The following is a 12,207-nucleotide window of genomic DNA, read 5'->3' as shown; positions in this document are numbered from 1 at the left end:
AGAGACTAAGACAGTGCAAAGGGACATCATTGACTGTAAAGTCCTTTGGGACTTCCTGAATCTGTGAAAGGTGCTTTATGAATGTGCCTTCCTATCACCTTGAGGGACAGCACCTCATCTTCCGTCTGGATACATTTTGTGTCTTCTGAACTCGATATTAAATTTGACAGCTTCAGGAACCTCACCTTCACTGTCTGGAGCAGAACTGGATCTTCCTGCTGTAATTCATCCATCTGTGATATTACCTCATTTATCTTCTCTCTCCATTAGTGCAGCCTGACCTGCTGACGATGTTTTACAGCTTGACATTTTGTACTTTCTCACGTCCCTTTGTATTCTCATTCTGCAACTGCCATCACCTCAGAGCTTTGTTCCATTTTTTCCCTCTCTAAATGCCCCATTTTCCCATCAATCTGGTGACCTCTGTAACTTATCCCCACGGCAAGCCTGGCATCACCCTTTGTCCTGTCCGTCCTTTTATTGGTATTGGTTTGGTTTATTATTGTCACTTGTACCGAGGTACAGTGAAAAACTTGTCTTGCATACCGTTCGTACAGATCAATTCATTACACAGTGCATTGAGGGTAAAAACAATAACAGAATACAGAGTAAAGTGTCACAGCTACAGGGAAGTGCATTGCAGGTAGACAATAAAGTGCAAGGTCATAACAAGGTAGATTGTGAGGTCAAGAGTTCATCTCATTGTATAAGGGAACCATTCAATAGTCTTATCACCGTGGGATAGAAGCTGTCCTTGAGCCTGGTGGTATGTGCCCTCAGGCTCCTGTATCTTCTGCCTGATGGAAGAGGAGAGAAGAGAGAATGACCCGGGTGGGTGGGGTCTTTGATTATGCTGGCTGGTTCACCAAGGCAGCGAGAGGTATAGACAGAGCCCACGGAGGGGAGGCTGGTTTCTGTGATGCGCTGGATTGTGTCCACAACTCTCTGCAGTTTCTTGCAGTCCTGGGCAGAGCAGTTGCCGTACCAAGCTGTGATGCATCCAGATAGCATGCTTTCTATGATGTATTGATAAAAATTGGTGTGTCAAAGGGGACATGTTAAATTTCTTTAGCCTCCTGAGGAAGTAGAGGCACTGGTGAGCTTTCTTGGCCGTGGCGTCCATGTGGTTGGACCAGGACAGGCTATTGGTGATGTTCACTCCTAGGAACTTGAAGCTCTCAATCCTCTTGACCTCAGCACCATTGATGTAGACAGGTGTACGTGCACCGCCCTCCCCTTCCTGAAGTCAATGACCAGCTCTCTTGTTTTGCTGACATTGAGGGAAAGGTTGTTGTCATGACACCGTGCCACTAAGCTCTCTATCTCCTTCCTGTACTACTACTCATCATTATTTAAGATATGGCCTACCACGGAGGTATCACCTGCAAACTTGTAGATGGAGTTAGAGCAGAATCTGGCTAGGCAGTCATGAGTATATAGGGAGTAGAGGGCTGAGGATGCAGCCTTGTGGGGCACCAGTGTTGAGAATAATCATGCCGAAGGTGTTGCTGCCTCTCCTCACTACCCACCTTCTTTGCAACTTAAAACTAACCTGTCTTCTCCCTCCCTGTTCCAGCAAAGGTTAGAACAGGTTAGAACGTTTCACCCTGAAACGTTACCTCTGTTTCTCTCCCAGCGGACGCTGCCTGACCTGCTGAGTATTTCCAACATTTTCTGGTTTTATTTCAGACTTCCAGCATCTGCAGTTTCTTAATTTTCCTTTCACTCAGGCTATTTCTAGGATTGTTCAGCAGCTGTTTATGAAATTTTGCAGATACAAAATGGACTTAGTATCTTACTGTATATGGAGCCCCTTCAGACAAATCTGTGACACCTGATAACCTTAAGGTAGCCAAAAATGTCTTTTGAAAGGTAAGGTAGCGGGGGTCTTTAAAAATGTGTCACCAACTGTGGGGGTGTGGAGGATGCACTGGGGGCGATCCCCCACAATTTATATCAGTGAGGAACAGTTGCACTTATCATAGGTGATGCCCCAGGGACAAAGGAAGAGGCCATTCGACCCTTTGAGTCTGTGCTGTTATTCAGCTTAATTGTGATATGATACCTTAACTCTATCTATCAAACCTGGCCCTACTACCTTGCAAAGAGAACTCTTTTAATCAAAATGAAAAAAAATTGTTGATGCTAGAAATCCAAAATAAAAACAGAATATGAAAGCGAAATCCCTTAAAGACTGTTCACAGGTACAAACCTGTCCTTAAGACATCCTTAAGTTGATTTTGTCTATGTACACAAAAATCACTTGCTATGGTAACCGTACCACCACAGTTTTGTAATGAATGGCATCAATAGCATATGAGACTAATAGAACAATTACTAAAAATGGAGGGAGAGAGTGAGAGAGAGCGAGAGAGAGAGAGAGAGAGAGAGAAAGAGAGAGAGAGAGAAAACTAGCTCTGGAGTTGTTAGGAATGAATTTCCAAGTGAAGTCATATTTTTTAATATTACGAGAGCTCATTCATATGCAGGGATGTCCGTAAGTCGACTGCTTGTAACCTGGGGACTTCCTGTAATACTTTCCCCAACAACACTGTGGGAGCACCTTCACCACAGGGACTCTGTCAGTTCAACACAGTTCACCATCACCTTCTCCAGTGATAATGAATAAATCTCCAAAAAATGAATAAATAGTAAAATGTAATAAAACCAGAAAATGCTGGAAGTACTCAACAGGTCAGGTAGTATCTGGAAAGGGAGAAAGAGAGAAGATTCTAGGTTGGTGACCTTGCATCACAACCAGGAAACATTCAAAGTGAAACATGTGTTAGGTTGAGAGGAGAGAGGTGGTGATGGTGAGGTAGAAGGGTATGTCTGTGACAGGGTGCAAAATGAAGAGAGAATGAATGATATGAGTGACTGTGTTGTCAGCTGAGGGAGGGTGGAGGAAGCTTGTCAGTCACCGCTCTCTCGTCTGGTGGAGATGTGAGCTAAAAGAAGTACGTGTAAACAGAATAGAGAGGAAAACAACCCTGGTTCTGTGGGATAAAGTAACCTGCAGTCACTGGAGATCTGAAATAAACAAGAATAGTTGGAAATCCCAAATGTAAATTGGTCTAATGCTTTACAGAACATCTCCATTCAGTCGGCAAGTGTGACCTTGAGTTTCCAGTGGCCTCTCTAACTCTCCATTCCTCCGTTCCAACAAAGCCCATCATAGTCTCTAGCCATAGCACCTCATCTTCAGACTAGGCATGTGACAGCCCTCCGGACTCAACATTGAATTCAACAATTTCAGATATCCAACCTTTCTAGTTCGAAGTTAAGAACAGGAACAGAAGCAGGTGTAGGCCATTCGGCCCCTCGTATCCACTCTGCCATTCACGATCTTGAATAGCCTTTGCTGCTGGAGGAACTCAGCAGGTCAGTCAACATCTGTGGAGGTAAAGGGAAAGTCATCATCTTGGGTCAAGACCGTTTATCAGTGAAACCCCATGCTAGTGAACGCTGAGGTTAATTTGAAATTCTTACAGTCTTCTTGAAATTTCTCTCTGTAATCTCCTCTGTGGTCTTTTACCTGAATGCCAGTTTTTGTCAGCATTTACAAAGTTAACTTAAATGTTCTCTCTCCACAGATGCTGCCAGACCTGCAGGGTATTTCCAGCATTCTGTTTTATTTCAGATTTCCAGCAATTACTCTGTTAAATATCTCACTGTTCCAGTATCGTTGTTCTCATCTCTCCTCCTCAGTCTTCATTTATCTCCTTCCATTCAGAGATAACCCATGGAAAACATCTGGCCCAGATGGTGTCCCCAGCCATGTCCTTAGATCCTGCGCAGATCAGCAGGGGTATTTGCAGACATTTTTAACCTCTCCCTGCTTCAATTTGAGGTTCCCACCTGCTTTAAGAAGTCCACTATCATCCTGGTACTTATGAAAAACAAGGCAATGTGCCTTAATGACTACCGCCCGGTGGCTCTGACATCCACCATCATGAAGTGCTGTGAGAGGCTGGTCATGGCACACATTAACTCCAGCCTCCCAGACAACCTCGACCCACTGCAATTCACTTACTACCAAAACAGGTCAATGGTGGACACCACCTCCCTGGCTCTACACTCATCTCTGGAGCATCTGGACAGTAAAGACAGTAAAGATACTGTTTATTAACTACAGCTCCACCTTCAATACCATAATTCCAAGCAAACTCATCACCAAACTCCTAGCCCTGGGACTCAACACGTCCCTCTGCAACTGGATCCTTGACTTCCTGACCAACAGACCGTAATCAGTGAGGACAGGCAGCAACAGCTCCAGCACGATTATTCTCAACACTGGTGCCCCACAAGGCTGCGTCCTCAGGACCCTACTCTACTCCCTATATACTCATGACTGCATGGCCAGATTCTGCTCTGTCCATCTACGCAGTATCTCAAATAATGATGTCGGAGTACAGGAACGAGATAGAGAGCTTAGTAACATGGTGTCATGACAACAACCTTTCCCTCAATGTCAGCACAACAAAAGAGCTGGTCATTGACTTCAGGAAGAGGGGCGGTGCACATGCTCCTGTTTACGTCAACAGTGCTGAGGTCGAGAGGTTGAGAGCTTCAAATTCCCAGGAATAAACATCACCAATAGCCTGTCCTGGTCCATCCACATAGATGCCATGGCCAAGAAAGCTCACCAGTGCCTCTACTTCCTCAGGAGGCTCAAGAAATTTGGCATGTCCTCATCGACCCTCACCAATTTTTATCAATGCACCATAGAAAGTATCCTATCTGGATGTTGGATGTATCACGGCTTGGTACAACAACTGCTCTGCTCGTGACCACAAGAAACTGCAGAGAGTTGTGGACACAGCTTAGCACATCACAGAAACCAGCCTTCCCTTCATGGACTCTGTCTACACTTCCTGCTGCCTTGGTAAAGCAGCCGGCATGATCATAGACCCCACTCACCCCAGACATTCTCTCTTCTCCCCTCACCCATCAGGCAGAAGATACAAAAGCCTGAAAGCACATACCACCAGGCTCAAGGACAGCTTCTACCCTGCTGTTATAAGACTATTAAATGGTTCCCCAGTATGATAAGATGGACTCTCGACCTCACAATCTACCTCATTATGATCTTACACCTTAATGTCTGCCTGCACTGCACTTTCTCTGTAACTGTAACACTTTATTCTGCATTCTGTTATTGTTTTACCTCGTACTACCTCAATGCACTGTGTAATGGATTGATGTGTACAAACGATATGTAAGACAAGTTTTTCACTGTACCTCGGTACATGTGACAATAATAAACCAATACCAATTCCATTTCTATTCACACCTCCTCTAGACAGGTCAGCTGCAATTAATAAGCCATCACTCTGTCACAGCCAGCACACCACCACGTGGTATTCAGTATCTCTTAGAACATAGACCAGTACAGCACAGGAACAGGCCCTCCGGCCCATGATGTTGTGCTGACTGAATTAAACTAGTAATTGAACAGCTAACTAAACTAACCCCTTCTGCCTACACAATGTCCATTACCCTCCATTCTCTATGCATTCATGTGCCTGTCTAAGAGCCTCTCAAACACCTCTATCGTATTTGCCTCCTCCACCATCCCTGGCAGTCGATTCCAGGCACCCACCACTCCCTGCGTTAAAACTTGCCCCACACATTTCATCTGAATTTACCCCCCCCCCATCTTAAATGCATGCCCTCTGGTATTAGACATTTTGACCCTGGGACAAAGGTACTGCTGTCTATGCCTCTCATAACCTTATAAACTTTTATCAGTTCTTCCCTTAGCCTCTTGTCGCTGCAGAGAAAACAACCCAAGTTTGTCCAACCTCTTTTCATAGCACATGCCCTCTAATCCAGGCAGCATCTTGGTAAACCTCTTCTGCACCCTCTCCAAAGCCTCCACATCCTTCCTATAATGGGGCGACCAGAATTGAACGCAATACTCCAGATGTGGCCTAACCAGATTTTTATAAAGCTGCAGCATAACTTCCTGACTCATGAACTCAATGCTTCAACTAATAAAGGCAAGCATACCATACGCCTTCTTTACCACCCTATCAACCTGTGCAGCCTCTTTCAGGAAGCTATGGACTTGGACCCCAAGATCCCTCTGTACATCAACGCTGTTAAAGGTCCTGCCATTAACTGTGTACTTTCCTTTCACATTTGATCTCCTAAAGTGCAATATCTCACACTTGGCCGAACTAAACTGCATCTGCCATTTCTCCGCCCATATCTGCAACTGATCTATATCCCACTGTATCCTTTGGCAATCATCTACACTATTCACAACACCACCACTCTTTGTATCGTCTGTGAACTTACTAACCCACCCATCCATGTTTTCATCCAAGTCATTTATATATATCTCTTGGATCTGACCCAGTCATAGACAATCCCATTTCTTCTCTCCATTCCTCCCCCTTCTCTGTAATGTAAACATGTTTGAGTTTCAACTTTTCCTAAGTCTGATGAACCTGAAGTGTTAAATCTGTTTCTTTCTCTGTAGTTGCTGCCTGACCTTCTGAGTAATTCTAGTATTTTCTGTTTTTAATTCAGATTTACAAATCTGAAGTGTTTTGCTCTTCAGAAGAGGGTAGTGAGTAGATGGAATGAGCTGCCAGAGGAAGTGGTTGAGGCAGGTACAATAGTATCATTGAATCACTTGGATGTACATGGTACATGGAGGAGTGGAGCTTAGAGGGATATGGGCCAAACACAGGAAATTGGGACTAGATGGGTGGGCACCATGGTCGGCATGGACTGGTTGGGCCGAGGGGCCTGTATCTGCGCTGTATTGCTCTATGACTCTATGATTCTAGTAACATCTTGTACTTTAGTGGAATTAACATCGCTGGTGATGCTCATTATTGAATGGAAAATTGATTCCAACCTGCATCATATGTCGGAGCAGTTGTTCAAACCCTCTGACAAGGTGGTAGGTTTTGAGGACCACCTTAAAGGTACCTTAAAGAAGCAATTCCAGCTGTAGGGAGTGAAGCAGTGAGGCAGCATAGTGACACAATTTGGGTTCAATCCTGACCTCTGGTGCCATCTGTGTGGAGTTTGCATGTTCTCCCTGTGACTGCGTGGGTTTCCCCTGAGTACTCTGGTTCCCCCCACATCCTGAAGATATGTAAGGCTGGTAGGTCAATTGACCACTGCAAATTGCCCCTAGTGTGAGGGTGAATGGTATGATAAATGGGAATATGGGGAGAATAGGTTACAAGGAAAATAAGTGATGGAATAGGATCGTTCTGTGAATTAACATAGACTCAAAGGGCTGAATGGCCTCTGTGTATGTTGTAAGGCAACCTGGTTATCTGGCAATTGACGGGATGGCCACTAAAGGTGGGACAATTATATTCAGGGGTGATAAGCAGGTCAGGGTTAGAGCAACTGAGGTACTATGGCAGGTTGATAATCAAGAAAACTGTGAATGGTAGAAATCTGAAATAAAAACAGAAGATGCTGGAAAAACTCAGCAGGTCAGGCAGCACCTTTGATCCGGAACATTAATTCTGTTTCTCTTCTGCTGATGCTGGCTGATCTGCTGAATGTTTCTGGTATTTGTTATGTGTTACAGAGCTGGAGGAGATTACGGAGAGAAATTTTAAAAAGGAGGGTGAGAATTTCAAATTGACCTCATCGTTCACTTGGGTGTGGTTCCAATCCTGAACCATGCCTATTAAATTAGCTCAACTGTTTTTGAATTGAACAATTAGTTGAAAAGGAGCCAAAGCTGCTGATTAAATTAGGACGCTTAACTAAACGTACCAGAAAACCAGGTCACTAAACTGGGTCAGAGCCTGAGAGAGAGGAAAACTAGAGACACACAGAGAGAAAGCAGAGGAGCACTGATATAAGGACAAAGTAACTGCCGCCGCAGATAACAAAGTGTCAACTGGAACGTTTAATCAAATTCTTAACAGTTTTTAAGTGTGTAGGATGTGAATGGGTAAATTCCTCTGTTAAGTTGGACATTTTGTTTTGCCTTTAGAATGGAAAAAGGTGTGTTTACTTTCTGAAAATATTTGACATAGCAAGAACTCCAGAGATTACGTAATAAAGGGAAGTGAGAGTTCCTGTATGTAATGAATGCATACCACGGATCCCAGTTCATCAGGTTCTTTGCTGATGCTACCTCCCACAAAGCTAAATATCAAGATGATCTCTGTCCAGACTTAGGGATGATCTATTATGTAATGTATGGGGGTCAAAGCTGCTCCACAGGAGGAAAAGGGAGGTGCCCCGGAGGGATGTTCTTCAGTCAGTGTGAACCACCCCCCTCACAATCCCCTCCTCATCTTCGCAGTTCGACTAAGTTCCCAGCTCAGCAGTGCCAATCAAACTGAATGAATTCATTTCACTGTGTTTTGTGTTCCAAGTCACTCTTGTACATGTAGCAGAGTCTCGTATCTTGATGAAAGGTCTCGATCTGAAACGTCGACTGTTTATCTCTCTCCATAGATGCTGCTGAGTTCCTCCAGCACTTTTTGTGTGTGTGTTGCTCTAGATTCCAGCATCTGCAGGATCTCTTATGTCTCATATCCAGTAATTTTAAGTCTGAATTAAGACCTTGCTCTGTGAAGACTGTGGGTACAACAGATACCTCACATTGTAAGAAATCATGCGCAGGCAACTCCCGCTCCTTAGCTTCCTCTAAGACTCCTGCTGTTGTCGATGCAAAGCTTCCTTGGCCTTCATCGGCTTCCAGTTTTGAGAATCTCCATGGGTGCAGCATCATGAGAGGTACCTGAGTCATATCTACTCCTAGAAATCATCCATATCGGTCAAGGCATCTGCTGTGGAATATCACTTCTTGCCCAAAACAGATTCTTGTTTAATCTTCATGCCTTTCACTCTGGACTATTCCCATTTCTCTTTCACTTCCACTGCTAATATAAAACATAGAAGATAGAGAATAAAACATTACAGCACAGGAAGAGGCCCTTTGGCCCATGATGTCTGTGCTGACCGTGAAGCCAATTTAAACTGCACATCTGCCTGCACATGGTCTATATCCCTCCATTGCTATCATATCTGCTTCCACCACCTCCCCTGGCAGTGCGTTCTGTTTGCTTTTCTCCGAGCACTTAGATCCATGTAATAATGTAAAGATAGCTGTCACGTTATAAACTTTTGTCTAGTTGTTTACGTTGGAGCTGTGAAATGTCTAAGTGACCCTGGTCTGATATGTTGCACTGTTCCGTCCACTGAGCTGGTGGGAGGTCTGTGTATTGGATATGATAGTCTTAGACTGGGCAGCTCAGAACTGGGCCTCCATGAAGCTCTGTGGACCATCAGCAGCAGGAGAAATGTCCACCACCACATTCTGCAAACCTCATGGCCCAACATATCCCTGGTTCAATGACAAATGCAGAAGAACATGCTAGGAACAGCATCAAGCACACCAAAAAAAATGGTGAGCTGTCAACCTAGTGTCATGGAGTCATAGAATCATACAGTATGGAAACAGGAGCTTCGGCCCAACTGGTCCATGCCAACCAAGATGCCCCATCTAAGCTGGTTCCATTTGCCTGTGTTTGGCCCATGTTCCTCTAAACCTTTCCTATCCATGTACCTTTCCAAGTGTCTTTTAAATGTTGTTATTGTACCTGCCTCAACCACTTCCTCTGGCAGCTCGTTCCATATACTCACCACCCTCTGGGTGAAGAAGTTGCCTCTCAGGTCCCTTTTAAAACGTTTCCCTCTCATTTTAAACCTATGCCCTCTGGTTTTGGACTCTCCTACTCTGGGGAAAGGATTGTGACCCTCCACCTTATCTATCCTGCTCATGATTTTATAAACACCTACAAGGTCACCCTTCAGCTGCCTATGCTCCAGGGAAAAAAGTCCCAGCTTATCCAGCCTCTCCTTATAACCCAAGTCGTCCAGTCCATGTAATGTGCTTGTACATCTTTATTGCACCCTCTCCAGTTGAACAACCAGAACTGTTACGCAGTACTCTAAATGTGGCCGTACCAACGTCTTGTACAACTGTAACATGATGTGCCAAACGTGGGGACACAGAGTAACAATATCATAAGAACTGCAAAGGAAGATTATGAAGATCTCCTTATAGATTACTTGAGTACAGTGAATATGAAGACATATTACTGTCTTCATATTCACTGTAATATGAGGTTATGCCCTGATATCAGTCAGAGGAAGTAGGGTTGCTGACAGTGCAAGACACATCCTCTGAAGTAATCACTGAAGTGGTCTACAAGGCTATTCCAAGGGGTCTATTTTAATTACAGTGGAAAGTGAATGGAGAAATTCTTATCTAGATACTTAGTAGCTAGAAATGGAAGGCTATGTGGGAAGGAAGAGTTAGATAGATATTAGAGCAGGATAAAATGTTGGCACAACATTGTGGGCTGAAGGGCCTGTACTGTGTTGTAATATTCTATGTTCTAAATAAAGCATTTGAGGTTATGAAATTAGACATGTTAAAATCTGCCTTCACCACACACGGACTTGCTGAAAAAAATGTATCAGATAATGACCCATACTGAAGATCATTTCAGTGTGAACAATTCATGAAGAGGCTTGCAACAAGACACTGTTTTACTTCTCCTTCCACCGAGCTTCAAACGGGGAAGAGGAAAGGTCAGTTCACTCGGGAAAGGAGGCGGAGTAGGAACCAGTTGATTGAGCATCACCAGGAAACTTGCGACATTTCTCCCAAGCGATGGAGCCATGCCACATTCTACAACAGGATACGTGCCTGCTCAAACATTATTACATCGAAGACTCGCTGCCCTGTTGCCTCTCGTCCAACCCAACTTAGAAGTGATTGTGGACAAGAGGCGATTAAAATGGAAAACATCACATCAAATGCCCCAATGAGAAGTGTTCAGCCTGCTAGACAGAGCTCCTAAACTGAGACTATCTGAAAAGAAATCGGAGCCCCAAGGTGGGATTTAGGAATTATCTCGTGAAAATTAGAGAGAAGTTTTGTCAAGTCTACATTGACCCCTTGCTCCCAGTAAGTCAAAGTCAAATTGGTAAATTGGTAAATTGGTTTATTATTGTCACATGTACTGAGGTACGGTGAAAAACTTTGTTTGGCATGCCATTCATACAGATTATTTTATTACAACAGTGCATTGAGGTAGTACAAGGGAAAACAATAACAGTATACAGCATAAAGTGTTACAGATTACAAAGAAAGTGCAGTGCAGGCAGGCAGTAAGCTGCAAGGCCATGACGAGGTAGATTGTGAGGTCAAGAGTCCATCTTATCATACTAGGGAACCGTTCAATCGTCTTATAACAGCGGGATAGTCAAAGTCGATTTTATTGTCATGTGCACATGTGTGCACAGGTGCAGTGAAACACTAGCAGCAGCATCACAGGCACATAGCATCAGATAAGCAGCATTCACAAGAAAAACATAACAACGACAGACATAAATAGCCTGGAAGATGGAAAACAAAACTGAAAGATTGCAGATATTTTTTGAAGTGAATTTGATTGTAGCTCAAGAGGGTCAACATGTGATGTCTCCAATGAGATGACCACATTAAGGCCAGAGATGGAGCAACCTCCAAAATGAATGTATGACTTTAACACAAGAAACACCAGCACTTCCTGCTGGGAGCTAGTGGCAGGTGAATGATAGACGGAGGCAGACTAAAAAAAAATGAGGGGTAAAAGTGAGGTGTGGGGAGGGCAGGTGAAGGTTGGAGATAGCTGCTGGAGGGTGATAAGCAGGAACACAAAGGGCTACCATCTGTAATCTGATCACTAAAGGAGGTGAGAGTGGAACCATTAGGGGAGAGGTGTACAGCCATTTGTTTTCCTGGTTATCACCTGCCATGTTCCTGCCTAATGTACCAAGATTGCAGACCATGGAAGCTGGTGACTCAGTCAAGTCTGCAACATTTTCAAATGTGTTAAATCAGATTTATGTTTTACTTAAAGAAAAAGAATTAGCAAAGGTTGTCATATGACAAAATTCTTATACTGTCCTCTGACTGAAACAAAACTTCTAGATAGTCCCAGAGCAGCAGTCTGTGAAGAGGACCAACAAACAGTCTGCTGAAGGAAATCAGCAGGTCGAACAGCATCTGTGGGCAGGGGGTGGGGTGGGGGAAGGAATTGTCGATGGTTCAGGGTGAAGCCTTGCATCAGGACTAAGAGTGGAGAGGGAAGATGGCCAGTATAAAGTGAGGAGACAATAGCCCGAGGTGTCTGGTGGACTGAGGAGGGGTGTAAGAAT

Source organism: Pristis pectinata, chromosome 31 (assembly GCF_009764475.1).
Source record: "Pristis pectinata isolate sPriPec2 chromosome 31, sPriPec2.1.pri, whole genome shotgun sequence".
Taxonomy (NCBI): Eukaryota; Metazoa; Chordata; class Chondrichthyes; order Rhinopristiformes; family Pristidae; genus Pristis; species Pristis pectinata.
Note: the sequence above shows the minus strand (reverse complement) of the source record.